Source organism: Eubalaena glacialis, chromosome 16 (assembly GCF_028564815.1).
Source record: "Eubalaena glacialis isolate mEubGla1 chromosome 16, mEubGla1.1.hap2.+ XY, whole genome shotgun sequence".
Taxonomy (NCBI): domain Eukaryota; kingdom Metazoa; phylum Chordata; class Mammalia; order Artiodactyla; family Balaenidae; genus Eubalaena; species Eubalaena glacialis.
In genome coordinates this window covers 68,327,704-68,339,896 of record NC_083731.1, presented here as the reverse complement: position 1 = coordinate 68,339,896, position 12,193 = coordinate 68,327,704, and the positions used below count along the sequence as shown (strand labels likewise).

The following is a 12,193-nucleotide window of genomic DNA, read 5'->3' as shown; positions in this document are numbered from 1 at the left end:
TGGAATATCTGCCTATTTCCGTGGTGTAAATACTCTCCAGCACGGCCATCTCAGGCTACCCATGTGATGCCACCGAATGCAGGGTTAGGAAGAGAAGCTAAAATTCGATCTGGTGAGCTGGTAGGAGCCTGACTCAGCTCCCCACCGTTCCTAGCCTGAAGTCATGCCCACGATGGGTGGTGGGGGAGAACTATCTATCCAGAAGGAAGACTGAGTTGCTGAACAGTATATTGTCCTGAACTGTGCTTTGTTATTTATTTAAAGTGACCATAGAGCTCTCTGTTACAGCTCAAGTTCTCATCCAGTGACAGGGGAAAAACGGAACCAATTTCAGTTCGGGGATAGTAAGAGACCAAAGGAAAGCTGCATTCTGGTTATATCCTAAGGATGGCGCCTGTCCAATGTATGGGTTACATGGGGGAACTTTTATCTTTAAAACTGGGAAGGTACTTTTAAAAGAGAATTATCACGTGGACATAAAAAACTGAAAGGTATACATGAAATCTCCGCCCTCAGATTGAGAACCGCAGATGTAGGGCAGTCTGTAGTTGATGAGGTTTGTTTTGGAGAGTTTTCTTTACTGTTCCAGAACAGATGCCCCCCGAAGGAAGGCAGCAGCTGTCTCACTGACTGAAAAACAAACAAGTGAAACTGTTCGAGGATGCAAAGATCGCACAGGAAGGACCCCCCCCCCCAAAGACGCGCATAAGACCTATACTATGAAGATTAACTGAGCAAACATACTGGAACGTGTCTAACACACAGAGCAGGTTTTCAGTCGGTAGGTTGTGGTTTTCCTTCAGAGGCTTCATGACGTTCCAATGGTGTTGGATTATGTCGACTCCCTCTTCGGGAGTTTCATCCGTGTTCATGTTGATGAATGTCACAATGGAAGCCTTAGAGAGCCTCGGTCAGGGGGAGAGCGGGAACCTTCCAAGACCCTTTGGCCGGTGGGGAGAGAGGAGGGAGTAAACGAGAACCAGAACCAGCTTTTAAAGGGGCTCCCACGTGTTCGGCGCTCGCGAAAACAACTTCTGTGTAGTTTAAGCCGCCACGAGGCCACCGGGACCACAGCTCTCCCACCCCGGCTGCCCGAATAACTGGCTCTTTGTGCTTCCTCATCCACGGGGCCGATTGTAAGGCAGAAACTGTGCCCGGAGAGATGCTGCTTCCAGCCGAGACCGGGCTGGGAAACCGCGGGGACCTTCCCTCAATCACGCCTGCCGGCAATGCGGGACTTTCTCCGGTTTTTCAAAGTACGTTCACACACCACCATCGCCTACTTTCAGTGACACGAATACTGCCTTTTACCGTTCAGTCAACAGAACCTGGACTGTTTCAGGCTTCCAGGCAGCCCTGCCTCCTGTTTCTTGAGAGAAAAGGGAAAGTTTCTGGGGACGGGACGGGGCCTGCGTACAGCCCTGCACAGCGCGGAGGGGAGAGGGACACACCCCGGGCGCTGGGGACACCCGGGCTTGGCGGCCCAGGGGACGCGGCCCGTGCGTTTCCTCAGGCGTGCGGGTCTGCCCGGCTGCACCGAGGCGGGTCTGCTGCGCTGCGAGCGGCTGCCCCGCGGCTGGTCAGCGGCCGCCAGGGCCCCGGCGCCCAGCCCACTCCGGCCTCTGTGGAGGCGCTTTTACGTCCTTCCAAAGGAGTGTCAGTCCTTTGGTAGTCTGCCCATTTCTTGTGAGAAATTATGAATAATGACTCATCAATCTAGAATCTACACCGGTGTATACGTGGTGTCTAAAAATCAGGAGACTGGATGAGGTCATAAAAGACGCGAACGTGGAAGAATAAGAGATTCGAGCGCCCTCCTCAACGCGCGGAAGAATAGAGGGTGGGTCGGAAGGCATCTCCGCATGCGCAGAAGCAGGTCTGACAACGGTTGACGGAAGAGGCGGGGCGGGAGGAAGCTGAGGCTGAAGACTTAATTTGTCTAGATTTGGTTTGCTCGTCGTCGTTTCCCACATGGTCTAGCGGTTAGGATTCCTGGTTTTCACCCAGGCGGCCCGGGTTCGACTCCCGGTGTGGGAACTTCTGAACTTTTAGGACAAAAGAAAAGCAATTCAAGCCCCCCATAACTAGCGGGGGCGGGGGGACTAAACTAGCGTTTTTAGAAAACGCTGTAACCCCATTTCAGAGCAGCCAGGAGAGATTGAAGCTGGAGAGAATCAGGGTCTACCCTGAAGCGGACGTCGGCACACAGCCCACCCAAACCCGGTCCGCTGGCAGGAGCAGGAGGAAAGGAAGTAACTCGGAACAGTGCCAAGTTAGCTTTTGAAATGTCTTTAAATCTGAGGAGCAGGGAGCCAACCGGTCCCGTGCTAAGATATATGCTTCAGCTGGTTTTTCTTCGTAATTTCTCCTTGTACTGTGAATATGGAACTAATGACCAAAAAGTGCTCTTCTGTGAAAGAAAAAGAAAAGCCATATTGTAGGGCATTATAGGGCTTTTAAGTTGCCTAAAGCCATTCCTTTGAGAAGGACAGCAAGATTTCCAGAAAAGACATATTATTAAGGGCAGAGTAGTTCAGGGTACAATCGATTGTGTTTGTGATTCAAAGAGCTCACTAAACCAGTTATTGCGGGGGGGAAGGGGGGGTGGTGAGGGAGGAAAAAAGAAAATTAGGTTATTACAAATATTGAGGAGTGAGGCAATGGCAAAAACAGCACTTTCTTCTCATGCCCTAACATATTTATTTGACACATTCTGTTGAAAAAACTTCAAGAATTCATGATAGGCTCAACAAGCTCTCTAGAGTTAGAAATCTTAGTACTGATGTGTGACGAGACAGTTTCCAACTGTTACCCAAATAAGTGCATCCTCTGCTGTAATCGTTTGTCTTGCTTGCCTCTCCAGCCATTTACCATTAGGAAAAGTCTCCAGGCATTTAGAAGCCACACTTCTTTCCCACTGGTGTTGAACTCTTTGAAGCTTCCCCAATTTGTTCCCAGACTGCCATTCACCCTGAGAAACGGCTGTGAAAAAGACTTGGCATCCACATGACTTCGTTTGAAATTTGCTCTCTTTTTAAAGTCCTTTGGGATTTTAAGGGACACAAAAATGCCGTCCTTCATGAGAAAAATACTAGGCTAAATATATGCTTATTCAAAATTCCTAAATAAAGAGCTTGGAGGAGAAATTGATCATCAGCAGGTGATCTGCATTTATTGAATCGAGTAGGACAGAATTGATAGGAAAATAAAAAACATAATAAGAAGAAGTAATATTTATTGAGCATGTACTATGAACTAGGATAAATGTTTTACACGCCCTTTTCAGTTTAATCCTTATTTTGTTATCAGATATTATTATTATGTCTGTATCAGCCAGGGGCCCAGTAGGAAACTGATGACATTCTTAACAGAGTTTAATAAAGGGACTATTTAGAATTTATTTAGGGTCTAGGAAAACAACAAGGAACAATGCAGTCCTCAGGGCTCCTGGGCCTAAAATGAGTAATCGGGGAAGGGTGGCTGAAGGAGAGTGCTGCCACTGAGGGTCTGTGGCTTTTGTTTTTGTTTGTTTTAAAACTTGCTTTCATACGGCAGGTGAGTTCCATTCACATGAAGGCTGTTAAATCTACTCATCCTATGAATCGTTCATTTCCATAAAATAGACTTGTGGCCTCACGGATTTGACAAAAGCTTCCTTTGGATGCATATGATAATTAAGAGATGCAGAGCATAGTAGATACTTCTATAGACATGTACTTAACTCAATGAAAAGAGCTTAAGTTTGTGGGGAGATGGTTGCTTGAGTTATATTTGGCATTTTACAGCCTTGTATTTTTGCAGAACATTTCACAGTAATTTTCATTAATCATCTTCCTAATCAGTCTTTAGATTCATAGACTATTTGAGCTGCAAATGCCCTCTGCAGTCATTTAATGGAGCTCCTTATTTCACCCATGAAGCATTGGGTCCCGGATTTTATGCCTCTGATTCCCTAGGACTGGATTTTAGGTTGTGTTCCCCCAAATTGAATCTTTCATGGTGTCCTGGCTGAAACCACTCCCTCCTGCACCACTGGGTGCTGAGAAGATGAATTTTAAAAATTCTGTCGTGTCTTGATTTTGGTCAGTGTTCACCGTCATAACAATTTTCCTGTTTGAAGTTTTGAGTTAAAAAAAAATTTTTTTTTTATTCCCCATACAGACATTTCCAGAAAGTGATGATCTTTATTTGGGATATTTGAACTAGTCATAGGTTCTCAGTATGCTTTTATTTTTATATATGGTCATAAACTTTGGGGGAGTCTGCATAGATATCGCTTTATGCCCACCCACATGGGTATGTAGAGTCACACAGATTTGTATGTATGTTCCCTGAGAGATACATGTTGCATGCAAAAAATGTCCTAAATAATTGCAACATTAACACTTCATATTAATACAGGAAAGGGAAGGCAAGTATGAATTTTTTAACTTACCCACGTTGTAGAGCTGAACAACTTGGAAAAACACTTAATACTCGGAAAATCACTGGAACAAATAATCAAAAAATCAATCTGCAAACACCTAGAAGACCACAGGGTACTGGGTAATCATCCCACATAGCTTTGTGAAAAACAAAGCTGATCAGATGAATCTAATTTCCTTTTGTCACAGAGTGACAGGCATGGTGGATGGGGGAGCAGTCAAGATAATCTATCCTGACTTAAGAAACCTTGAGATTTTGTACTTTGTTGTGTACTCATGAAGAAAATGTAGGTAAGACTATTGCTGTCTGGCAGGGATGCATTCAAACTGAAGTTTGGGGCTCAGCTTCACCCAGATAGGCAGCTTACCCTCATTCTATGCAGCAATGACTTTGTCCTCCATCTTAAGTCTCTTCGGCCTGGATTCCTTTTTTAAAAAAAGTGTTATTCAGAATCTCTGTGCAAATTACATCATCTCTCTGTTCCTCAGTTTCCTAGACTGTAAAATAGGGGTAATAATAGGACCTACCTTATAAGGTTGTGAAGATTAGATAAGATAATGCATATAAAGTGCTTGGCCCAGTTTGGGGCCAATGACAATTTGTTGCCATCACCACCATTATCATCATTGTCATCATTATCATGTCTAGTTCCTCTTTCTCTACTTCTAATCACAGTGTTAAATCTGATCATTTCTACCTCTTCAGTGATGCCGAGGTACGTTCTTATCTATTTCCCCTGCCACTGTGCTGGGCAGATCATCTGTTCCCTGGACTATTGCAGTAGTTACCAAACTGGTTTCTCTGACCCCCGTCTCACCCATCTTTTCTATCTCACATCCTACTGCCCGTCACAGTGTGGATCTGAGCGCGCTGCTCCCCTGCACCTTCAGGGCTTTGGCCTGCCATGTGCTCCCAACTTACCTTTACAACCTGCTTCTACCGCTTCCCTCCGTGCACCCCAGGTTTCAGTTAATTTCTCACTTTGCCCTGTATCTGGCCTTTGCTCAATTTTTCCTCTACTGAAATGCTCCTGTGTCCTTTCTCTAAATATCTGCATCTTATCCATCCTTTAAGGCTTAATTCAAATGTCCAGTCCTTCACGGAGCATCCCTTACCTCTCCTGCTGGGAGACTCCTGATGGGAATATCTTCTGATTCCCCTTAGCATCTTGTATACCTCTCTTCTGATACTAATTCCTCTCTAACTTCAGGTCTTAACTTAGATGTCATTTCCTCCAGAAGTCTCTCCTGCCTCTCTGACAGTGGGGGAGATGCTTTGGTCTGCGTGTTTCTCTCTCACTGCATTTACCACACTTGCCATGGCCCCCCGCTAGAGCGCATGCTCCAAGGCCAGTGCCCTGCATGCAGTAAATTCTTAATAAACATGTGCTGAGGGAATGTGTGAGCCGGACAAGGACTGTATTGTCTCAAGGAACATCTTAGGTTCCAAGTTACAGAAAGCCACTGGAACTAGTTCAGGCCTGAGAGAGAACGATTGGCTTATATAACCAAACTGTGGAAAGTGGAGTGGTGTGGCTGGCCTCAGGGACAACCAGAACCAGTGTTCTGTCTCTCTGTCTCTCTGGGTGTCAGATTTATTCTCACCTATTATGGACCAGCTGTTTCCACATGGCAGGGATCTGGGCACCACCAGCTCCATACTTATTTCTCACAGCTCCTCCAACTAAGAGGGAAGGTCTTTCTTTTCTTAGTTTTTGTTGGAAAGTGCTGGGGAGGAATGTGGCCTTGCCTGGGCCCTGTACCCTCTTGATGGTCAATGCACGTAGGGTATTGTGATTGGCAGCCCTCATTAGAACCGCATGGTGGGGAGGAAGGAGGAACAGGGATTAAAATTAAGCCAGAGAAATTAAATAGTGGTGGTGGTTGCATAATTTTGAGAGTATACTAAAACCCCCGAATGTAAAAGCCTGGATTTTATGGTATATGAATTATATCTCAATTTTAAAAAAAAAGAAAAAAATTAAGCCAGAGATAAAATCTTGCTGGCAAAATAAGCATTTTTATATTCCTTTTATTTGAGCTACTCATTCAGCAAACATTTATAGGCACCGATTATGGGCCAGCACCCATCTAGATTTACATTTTAGTTGGGGAATCTTCCACACACACAAACACATGAATAAGGTAAGAAGTCTGGATTTCATTCTAAATGTTATAGGAAAGCTCTGGAGGTTTAAGCACAGAGAGGGTTCCACCGCCAGGATGAGACTCCCTGGATTCGAGGGGCTTTGAGAACCTTCTGGCCAGTTTCTCTGTTTGTGGTCAGAACCAACCACACTTTTATGGGAAGATGAAAATGTTTAACAGGTCTTTGAAATGGCTTCCATAACCTCATTTTCAGAATTTGGCAACTTTGTCATAAAATAAAGTTTCCTTGTGGACTAACCTAGATCACATTACACTTTGTTTTCAGCCTATTTGCCTGGAGTTAGCCAAACTGCAAAGTTTGGAGGCACAGCCCTCAAGACTGCCCTCACTTTGGACACCGTCCTTAAGTTTGGGGCATTACCAAAACCACCCCCAGGTTTGATGATGTGCTGGAAGGACCCACAGAACTCAGTGAAAGCTGTAGCGCTCACAGTTACGGTTTATTATGGGGAAAGGATACAGGCTGAAATCAGCCAAAGGGAGAGACACACCGGGCAGAGTCTGGGACAACTTTCTGTCATTCTCTCCTCTCTCCCCATGGAGTCAGGATGCATTACCCCACCCCCATCCTGTATTGATGTGTGACAATATGCATGGAGTATTGCCAACCAGGGATGCTCACCTGAGTTTTTATTAGGGCTTCATTATGTAGGCATGATTGATTACTTGATCACCCACGTGGCTGAGCTCATCCTCTAGGCTGCCTGATAACATGTGACCCAAAGCTCCCATCCTAAGTCACATAGTTGGTCTTTCTGGCTTGGCCAGCTCCCACCCTAAAGCTATCTGGTAGGGCCAGACCCCGCCCTAAACAAAGACACTCCTTTCAGGTAGGAGTGTCTTTGATAGATTACTTCCCAGAAGCCAAGGGCAAAGGCCAGACCTCTCTTTGGGCAAGGCCAAATTCTTTACTATGAATTATTTTTTTTCCAGTTTTCTTCTCAGTGGAAATGAAGGAGACAGGATTGGTTATGTCCTCAAACTGTTTGACAATACATAGGAAAGTGTTCAGGGCAGCAGCTTATGATGGCTCTGACTTCTCTCCCACCTTTTTTCCAGACTTCCTAAGGGGAAGTTTTAAAAAGAGGGGTGAGGAGGGGCTATGGGGATTAGCAGTTTTCTCTGAGGCCTACATTTTTTTGGCTGGCCGTCCCACGGCATGCTCTCATCTTAAAATGGAAACAGCGGACCCTAGAGGAGTGTTTGATGCTGGGGATCTCTGTCTCATCAGAACCACAGTGAGTCTGAGGCGTGTCACCTGCATTAGGATTTCCACGGGAAGCTCAAAAGCAAAATTGCCGAATCGCGTGCAGAAAATGGAGGCCTGTCAGGATTTTGTCTGGATCTTGCAGCGTCTGACGGTGGACCTGGGGAGTTCACCTTGTTATTATCAGGGAACCTCATGCCCCACCCTCAGTGAGTTTTAGCTCTGTTGATCCAACACCTGCAGCAGTCCGACTGCATCGCCTTTGACCCTGACTCACTCGTGTATAAACCTAGCAAGTCTATTTGCCAAAGGCAGAGAACCCCATCATCTATTTCTTGCCACTGGGTACCTCTGGTGAGTGCTGTTTTCCATTATAAGCTCTAATACAGGAGATTGGGGAGGGAGAGGGAGGGTACAGAGGAAGGCAGGACATTTTGTAAGCATCAAATACGTGCACTGAGCCTGCGTTGGGAACAGTGAACCTGCCAGTTATCAGAAGCTGGAGTAATTTTCCATAACCTGTGCTCATTAATGTCCTGATTGGGGTCAATGGATTCAAGGGAGGTGGCGAGAGTGGTGCACTAAGGGAAGTAAAGGAGGAATAATCAGAATTTGGCAACAGCTCAGTGGTGGGGTGTGAAGGGAAGGGATGATTTGTTGACAACTCCAAGATGATAAGCATCCCCAGAGAGACAGAGAAGTGGGGCAGAGAGAATGAGATTTGTCTCCTCTGACAACTTTGAGGCACTGCTGGGACATCTAAATGGAGCAGATGAAGAGCGCAGGCAATCCAGGCTGGAATACCCGTGAAAGCACACGTCTCTGGGGCAATTGTCATTTTCAGGCAAATAAGAGGGTTTTCTAACTGAATGGTGCCTGGCTATTGCAATCAGTGGTGTGGTGGAGAGAGTGTGTGCTTGGGAAGATGTGAGAGATTCTGTCACGTATCGAGCCTGTAGTGACAGACACGCGCTTTTGTACATAATCCTCTAGCCCTGCAGTGACACATCTCAAGAGCACCAAATGTGCCCTGCGCAGCTCCGAGGGCCTCCAGTTCCACTGCAATCATCATAGATTTTGATAATTTTCTGGCAGATGGCAGAAAATTATCTGCCATCTTGTAAAGGGTCTTGAGAAAGGTGTGACTTTTTCCAGTTTGAGCAAAGATACTATATAAGCTTTCAGGGGCTCTGGGGTGCTTGTTAGTCTTTTTTTTTTATTAACAAGTCTTGGTTAATAAAGCCTGCAAAATTTCTAGTCCCTTCTGATCTTTTTACATTATGTGAAGAATCAGTCGAAGACCCTGAGCTACTAATTATTTTATTTTATAAATTGGGCACTTTAATGCTGGCACATTGTTTCTTGCATATGTTTTGTGTGTGATTGTGGGACACACTGGAAAGCTGGGTTGGTACGAATTTCACGGAAAACTGTTTAGCATGTAATACACATCCAGAACCGTAGCATGTTTCTTCCTTTTATCTAGTTATTATACTTTCAGAAATCTACATCAAGGGAAGAATCAGAGAAGAGCAAAGATATAGATGGATGAACAAGGATGCTTTTTTCCTTACAACATCATCTATCATTAAAAAATACTTGAAATGCTAAAAAGGTCCTGTAATAGGAGAATGAATGAACAAATGGTCCATCCATATGGCGGAATATTGTAGAGCCGATTATTTACAGCCAAGATTATCTAATGACACAGAAAAAAGCAGAATCCCAAACTCTATGTATAGTTTGAGTCCAACTTTGCATAGAAGACAATACACACATACCTAAAAACAGGAAGGAAATATACCAAAAAGTTAACAGTGGCTATTTCTGGGTGGTACAGTTACATTTAATCTTTTTCCTTGTACTTATTTCAAGTTTCCAAATTACTTTTGACATGAGTATAGTCAGGAACTTCCCCCCCCCAAGTAAATCCATATAGCTTGGGAGTTTGGGTTGAGTGCTATGAGATGCCCTATAGTGTGCTCTCAGCTACCCGCAGCACGAGGGCATTTCAGAGCCATCCAACCTTTCGTGAGCCTCTATGTGGTGCTCTCACCCTTTAGACATGGGTTCTGGGCTGACCCCTGCAGTGGGCAGGGTTGACACTGAAGGGACAAGGCTCCAGGCCCACTAACCTCCCATTCATGCCCTCATCCAGGGTGGCTGGTCCATCTTCTCATCGGAAAACAAAACCTGGATGCCCTGGGTCTTGCACAGGAAATGCCATTTTAGCCATAAGTGACATTCTTTTAGTGAACCAAGACTGTCTGTTCACTGAAAGCTCTTCTCTAGCATTTAAAGACTTTTTTTTTTTTTTAATTTTATTAATTAATTTATTTATGGCTGTGTTGGGTCTTCGTTTCTGTGCGAGGGCTTTCTCTAGTTGCGGCAAGCGGGGGCCACTCTTCATCGCGGTGCGCGGGCCTCTCACTATCGCGGCCTCTCTTGTTGCGGAGCACAGGCTCCAGACGCGCAGGATCAGTAATTGTGGCTCACGGGCCCAGTCGCTTCGCGGCATGTGGGATCTTCCCAGACCAGGGCTCGAACCCGTGTTCCCTGCATTGGCAGGCAGATTCTCAACCACTGCGCCACCAGGGAAGCCCGTATTTAAAGACTTTGTTAAGCGCACAACCTAGATCCCATTAGTCTTCTCCATCTGGTAACTTCCCTCTTGTCAGAGTGCTTCCTTTCCTTATTGCTGTTTTGCAAATGAAAATCAGAGTGGCTTTAAAAAAATTTTTTTTTAGTTGGAGTTTTGATCTGCTGGGTGTGGAAATCCCTGAGAGATTTCTCACAATGAGATTCTATATCAAGAATCACAATAATTTGAATTCTTATTTGAGGGTTAGCAGAAACAACAGGTACTTTAACAAGCTGGGAAGAGGCCAGTGTCAGATATGACAAATAAAATAGTAAAAAGAGAAAATAGAATTCATTCCTATTAGGCTCAGCAATAATAAAAGCATAATAACTTGGATATTTAGAGAGAGCTCTCTAACTTTTAAACATGGTCTTCTGAGGACGTGGTATAAATGTACATAGACATATGTATGTAGAAAGTCATTCTGCTTTCAAGAAAGTTAGACACGCCCCCGCAAGAGTTCATAAATCTCCAGTCTCCAATGACTTTTTTTTAAATAAATTTATTTTATTTATTTTTATTTTTGACTGCGTTGGGTCTTCATTGCTGCGCGCGGAGGCTGCTCTTCGTTGCGGTGCACGGGCTTCTCATTGCAGTGGCTTCTCTTGTTGCGGAGCACGGGCTCTAGGTGCGCAGGCTTCAGTAGTTGTGGTGCACGGGCTTCAGTAGTTGTGGCGCACGGGCTTATTTGCTCTGTGACATGTGGGATCTTCGTGGACAAGGGCTCGAACCCATGTCCCCTGCATTGGCAGGCAGATTCTTAACCACTGCACCACCAGGGAAGCCCTCCAATGACTCCTCAGGTTGAGTCCCCCAAAGGGCAGAGACCTGTAGGAAGGGGGACATAGCGAGTGTGACTACAGCTCTCGGGTAAATGACCATTAAAATTTAAATGTTTTGCAGCTTCTTGTGAGTGTACAATTATTTCAAAATAGAAAGTTAAAAGAAATTAAGTGAGAATGAGAAACGTTAGGAGCCTAAGCATTGTAGCTTCATTATAATAACTTTTGCCACCATCCCTAGGAACACGACGTAAAAGTGAAGTTAGATGCTGGTGAGTTGGGGGTAATGGGCTTGGGAGTAGCGGGTGCAGGGGATACAGAGAGACTAGAAGAGACAACCTAGGGTTCCACTGTTCTACCACTGCTACTGGACAGAGGAAGCAGCAGTTGTATTTCTGTGAATATTTTGGGAGGGGGTGTGATGGGGGAGAGGGGCAAGGCTGAAGTTGGTTGTGCGGGGTTTTTTTGTTTTGCTTTGTTTTGGTTGGGTTGTTTAATTTTAGATGACTAGGTGTAGATATGCGTCCCTGGCATTGCTGTTGAATTCCAGTGTAGACACCCGAGGTCCTCTGTCCTTTCCTTCACCACCAACTGCTTGCTTGGTCCGCCCAGGGCTGAGTTAGGTCAAACAAGTTCAACAATTTCTGGAGATGTTCTGAGGGATCAAGTGTACAGCCAATGTAAGATTCTTTTTTAAGGTGGTATCATGGATTCATTCTCCAAGTTCTGCTTAGGCCACAAGCCACTGGTGAATAAAATGATCTCAGTGATCAGATGCAGTGCACATGGGGCAATATTCCTTCACTGGTTCTGTTTGCCCTGGACGCTGAAGCTAGAGCCAACCTTTTCTGGTGAGATTCCCAACTGGCCCCCCCAAATATTTGGGGTTTTTTTGCTCCAAATTTTAAAAAGCCAGCAGGTCTGGTCAAAGAACGCTGGCTGCTTCCATGAGCTTTTTTGAGCACAAAAA

At 45.1% G+C, this 12,193-nt stretch overlaps 1 non-coding gene across 1 annotated transcript; it reads left to right on the top strand.

Annotated features, from left to right (window-relative positions):
- Nucleotides 1-1,965: 1,965 nt before the first annotated feature.
- On the top strand, nt 1,966-2,037 carry TRNAE-UUC (transfer RNA glutamic acid (anticodon UUC)). Its single transcript has one exon. It is a non-coding gene; the product is annotated as a tRNA-Glu (tRNA).
- Nucleotides 2,038-12,193: the final 10,156 nt, after the last annotated feature.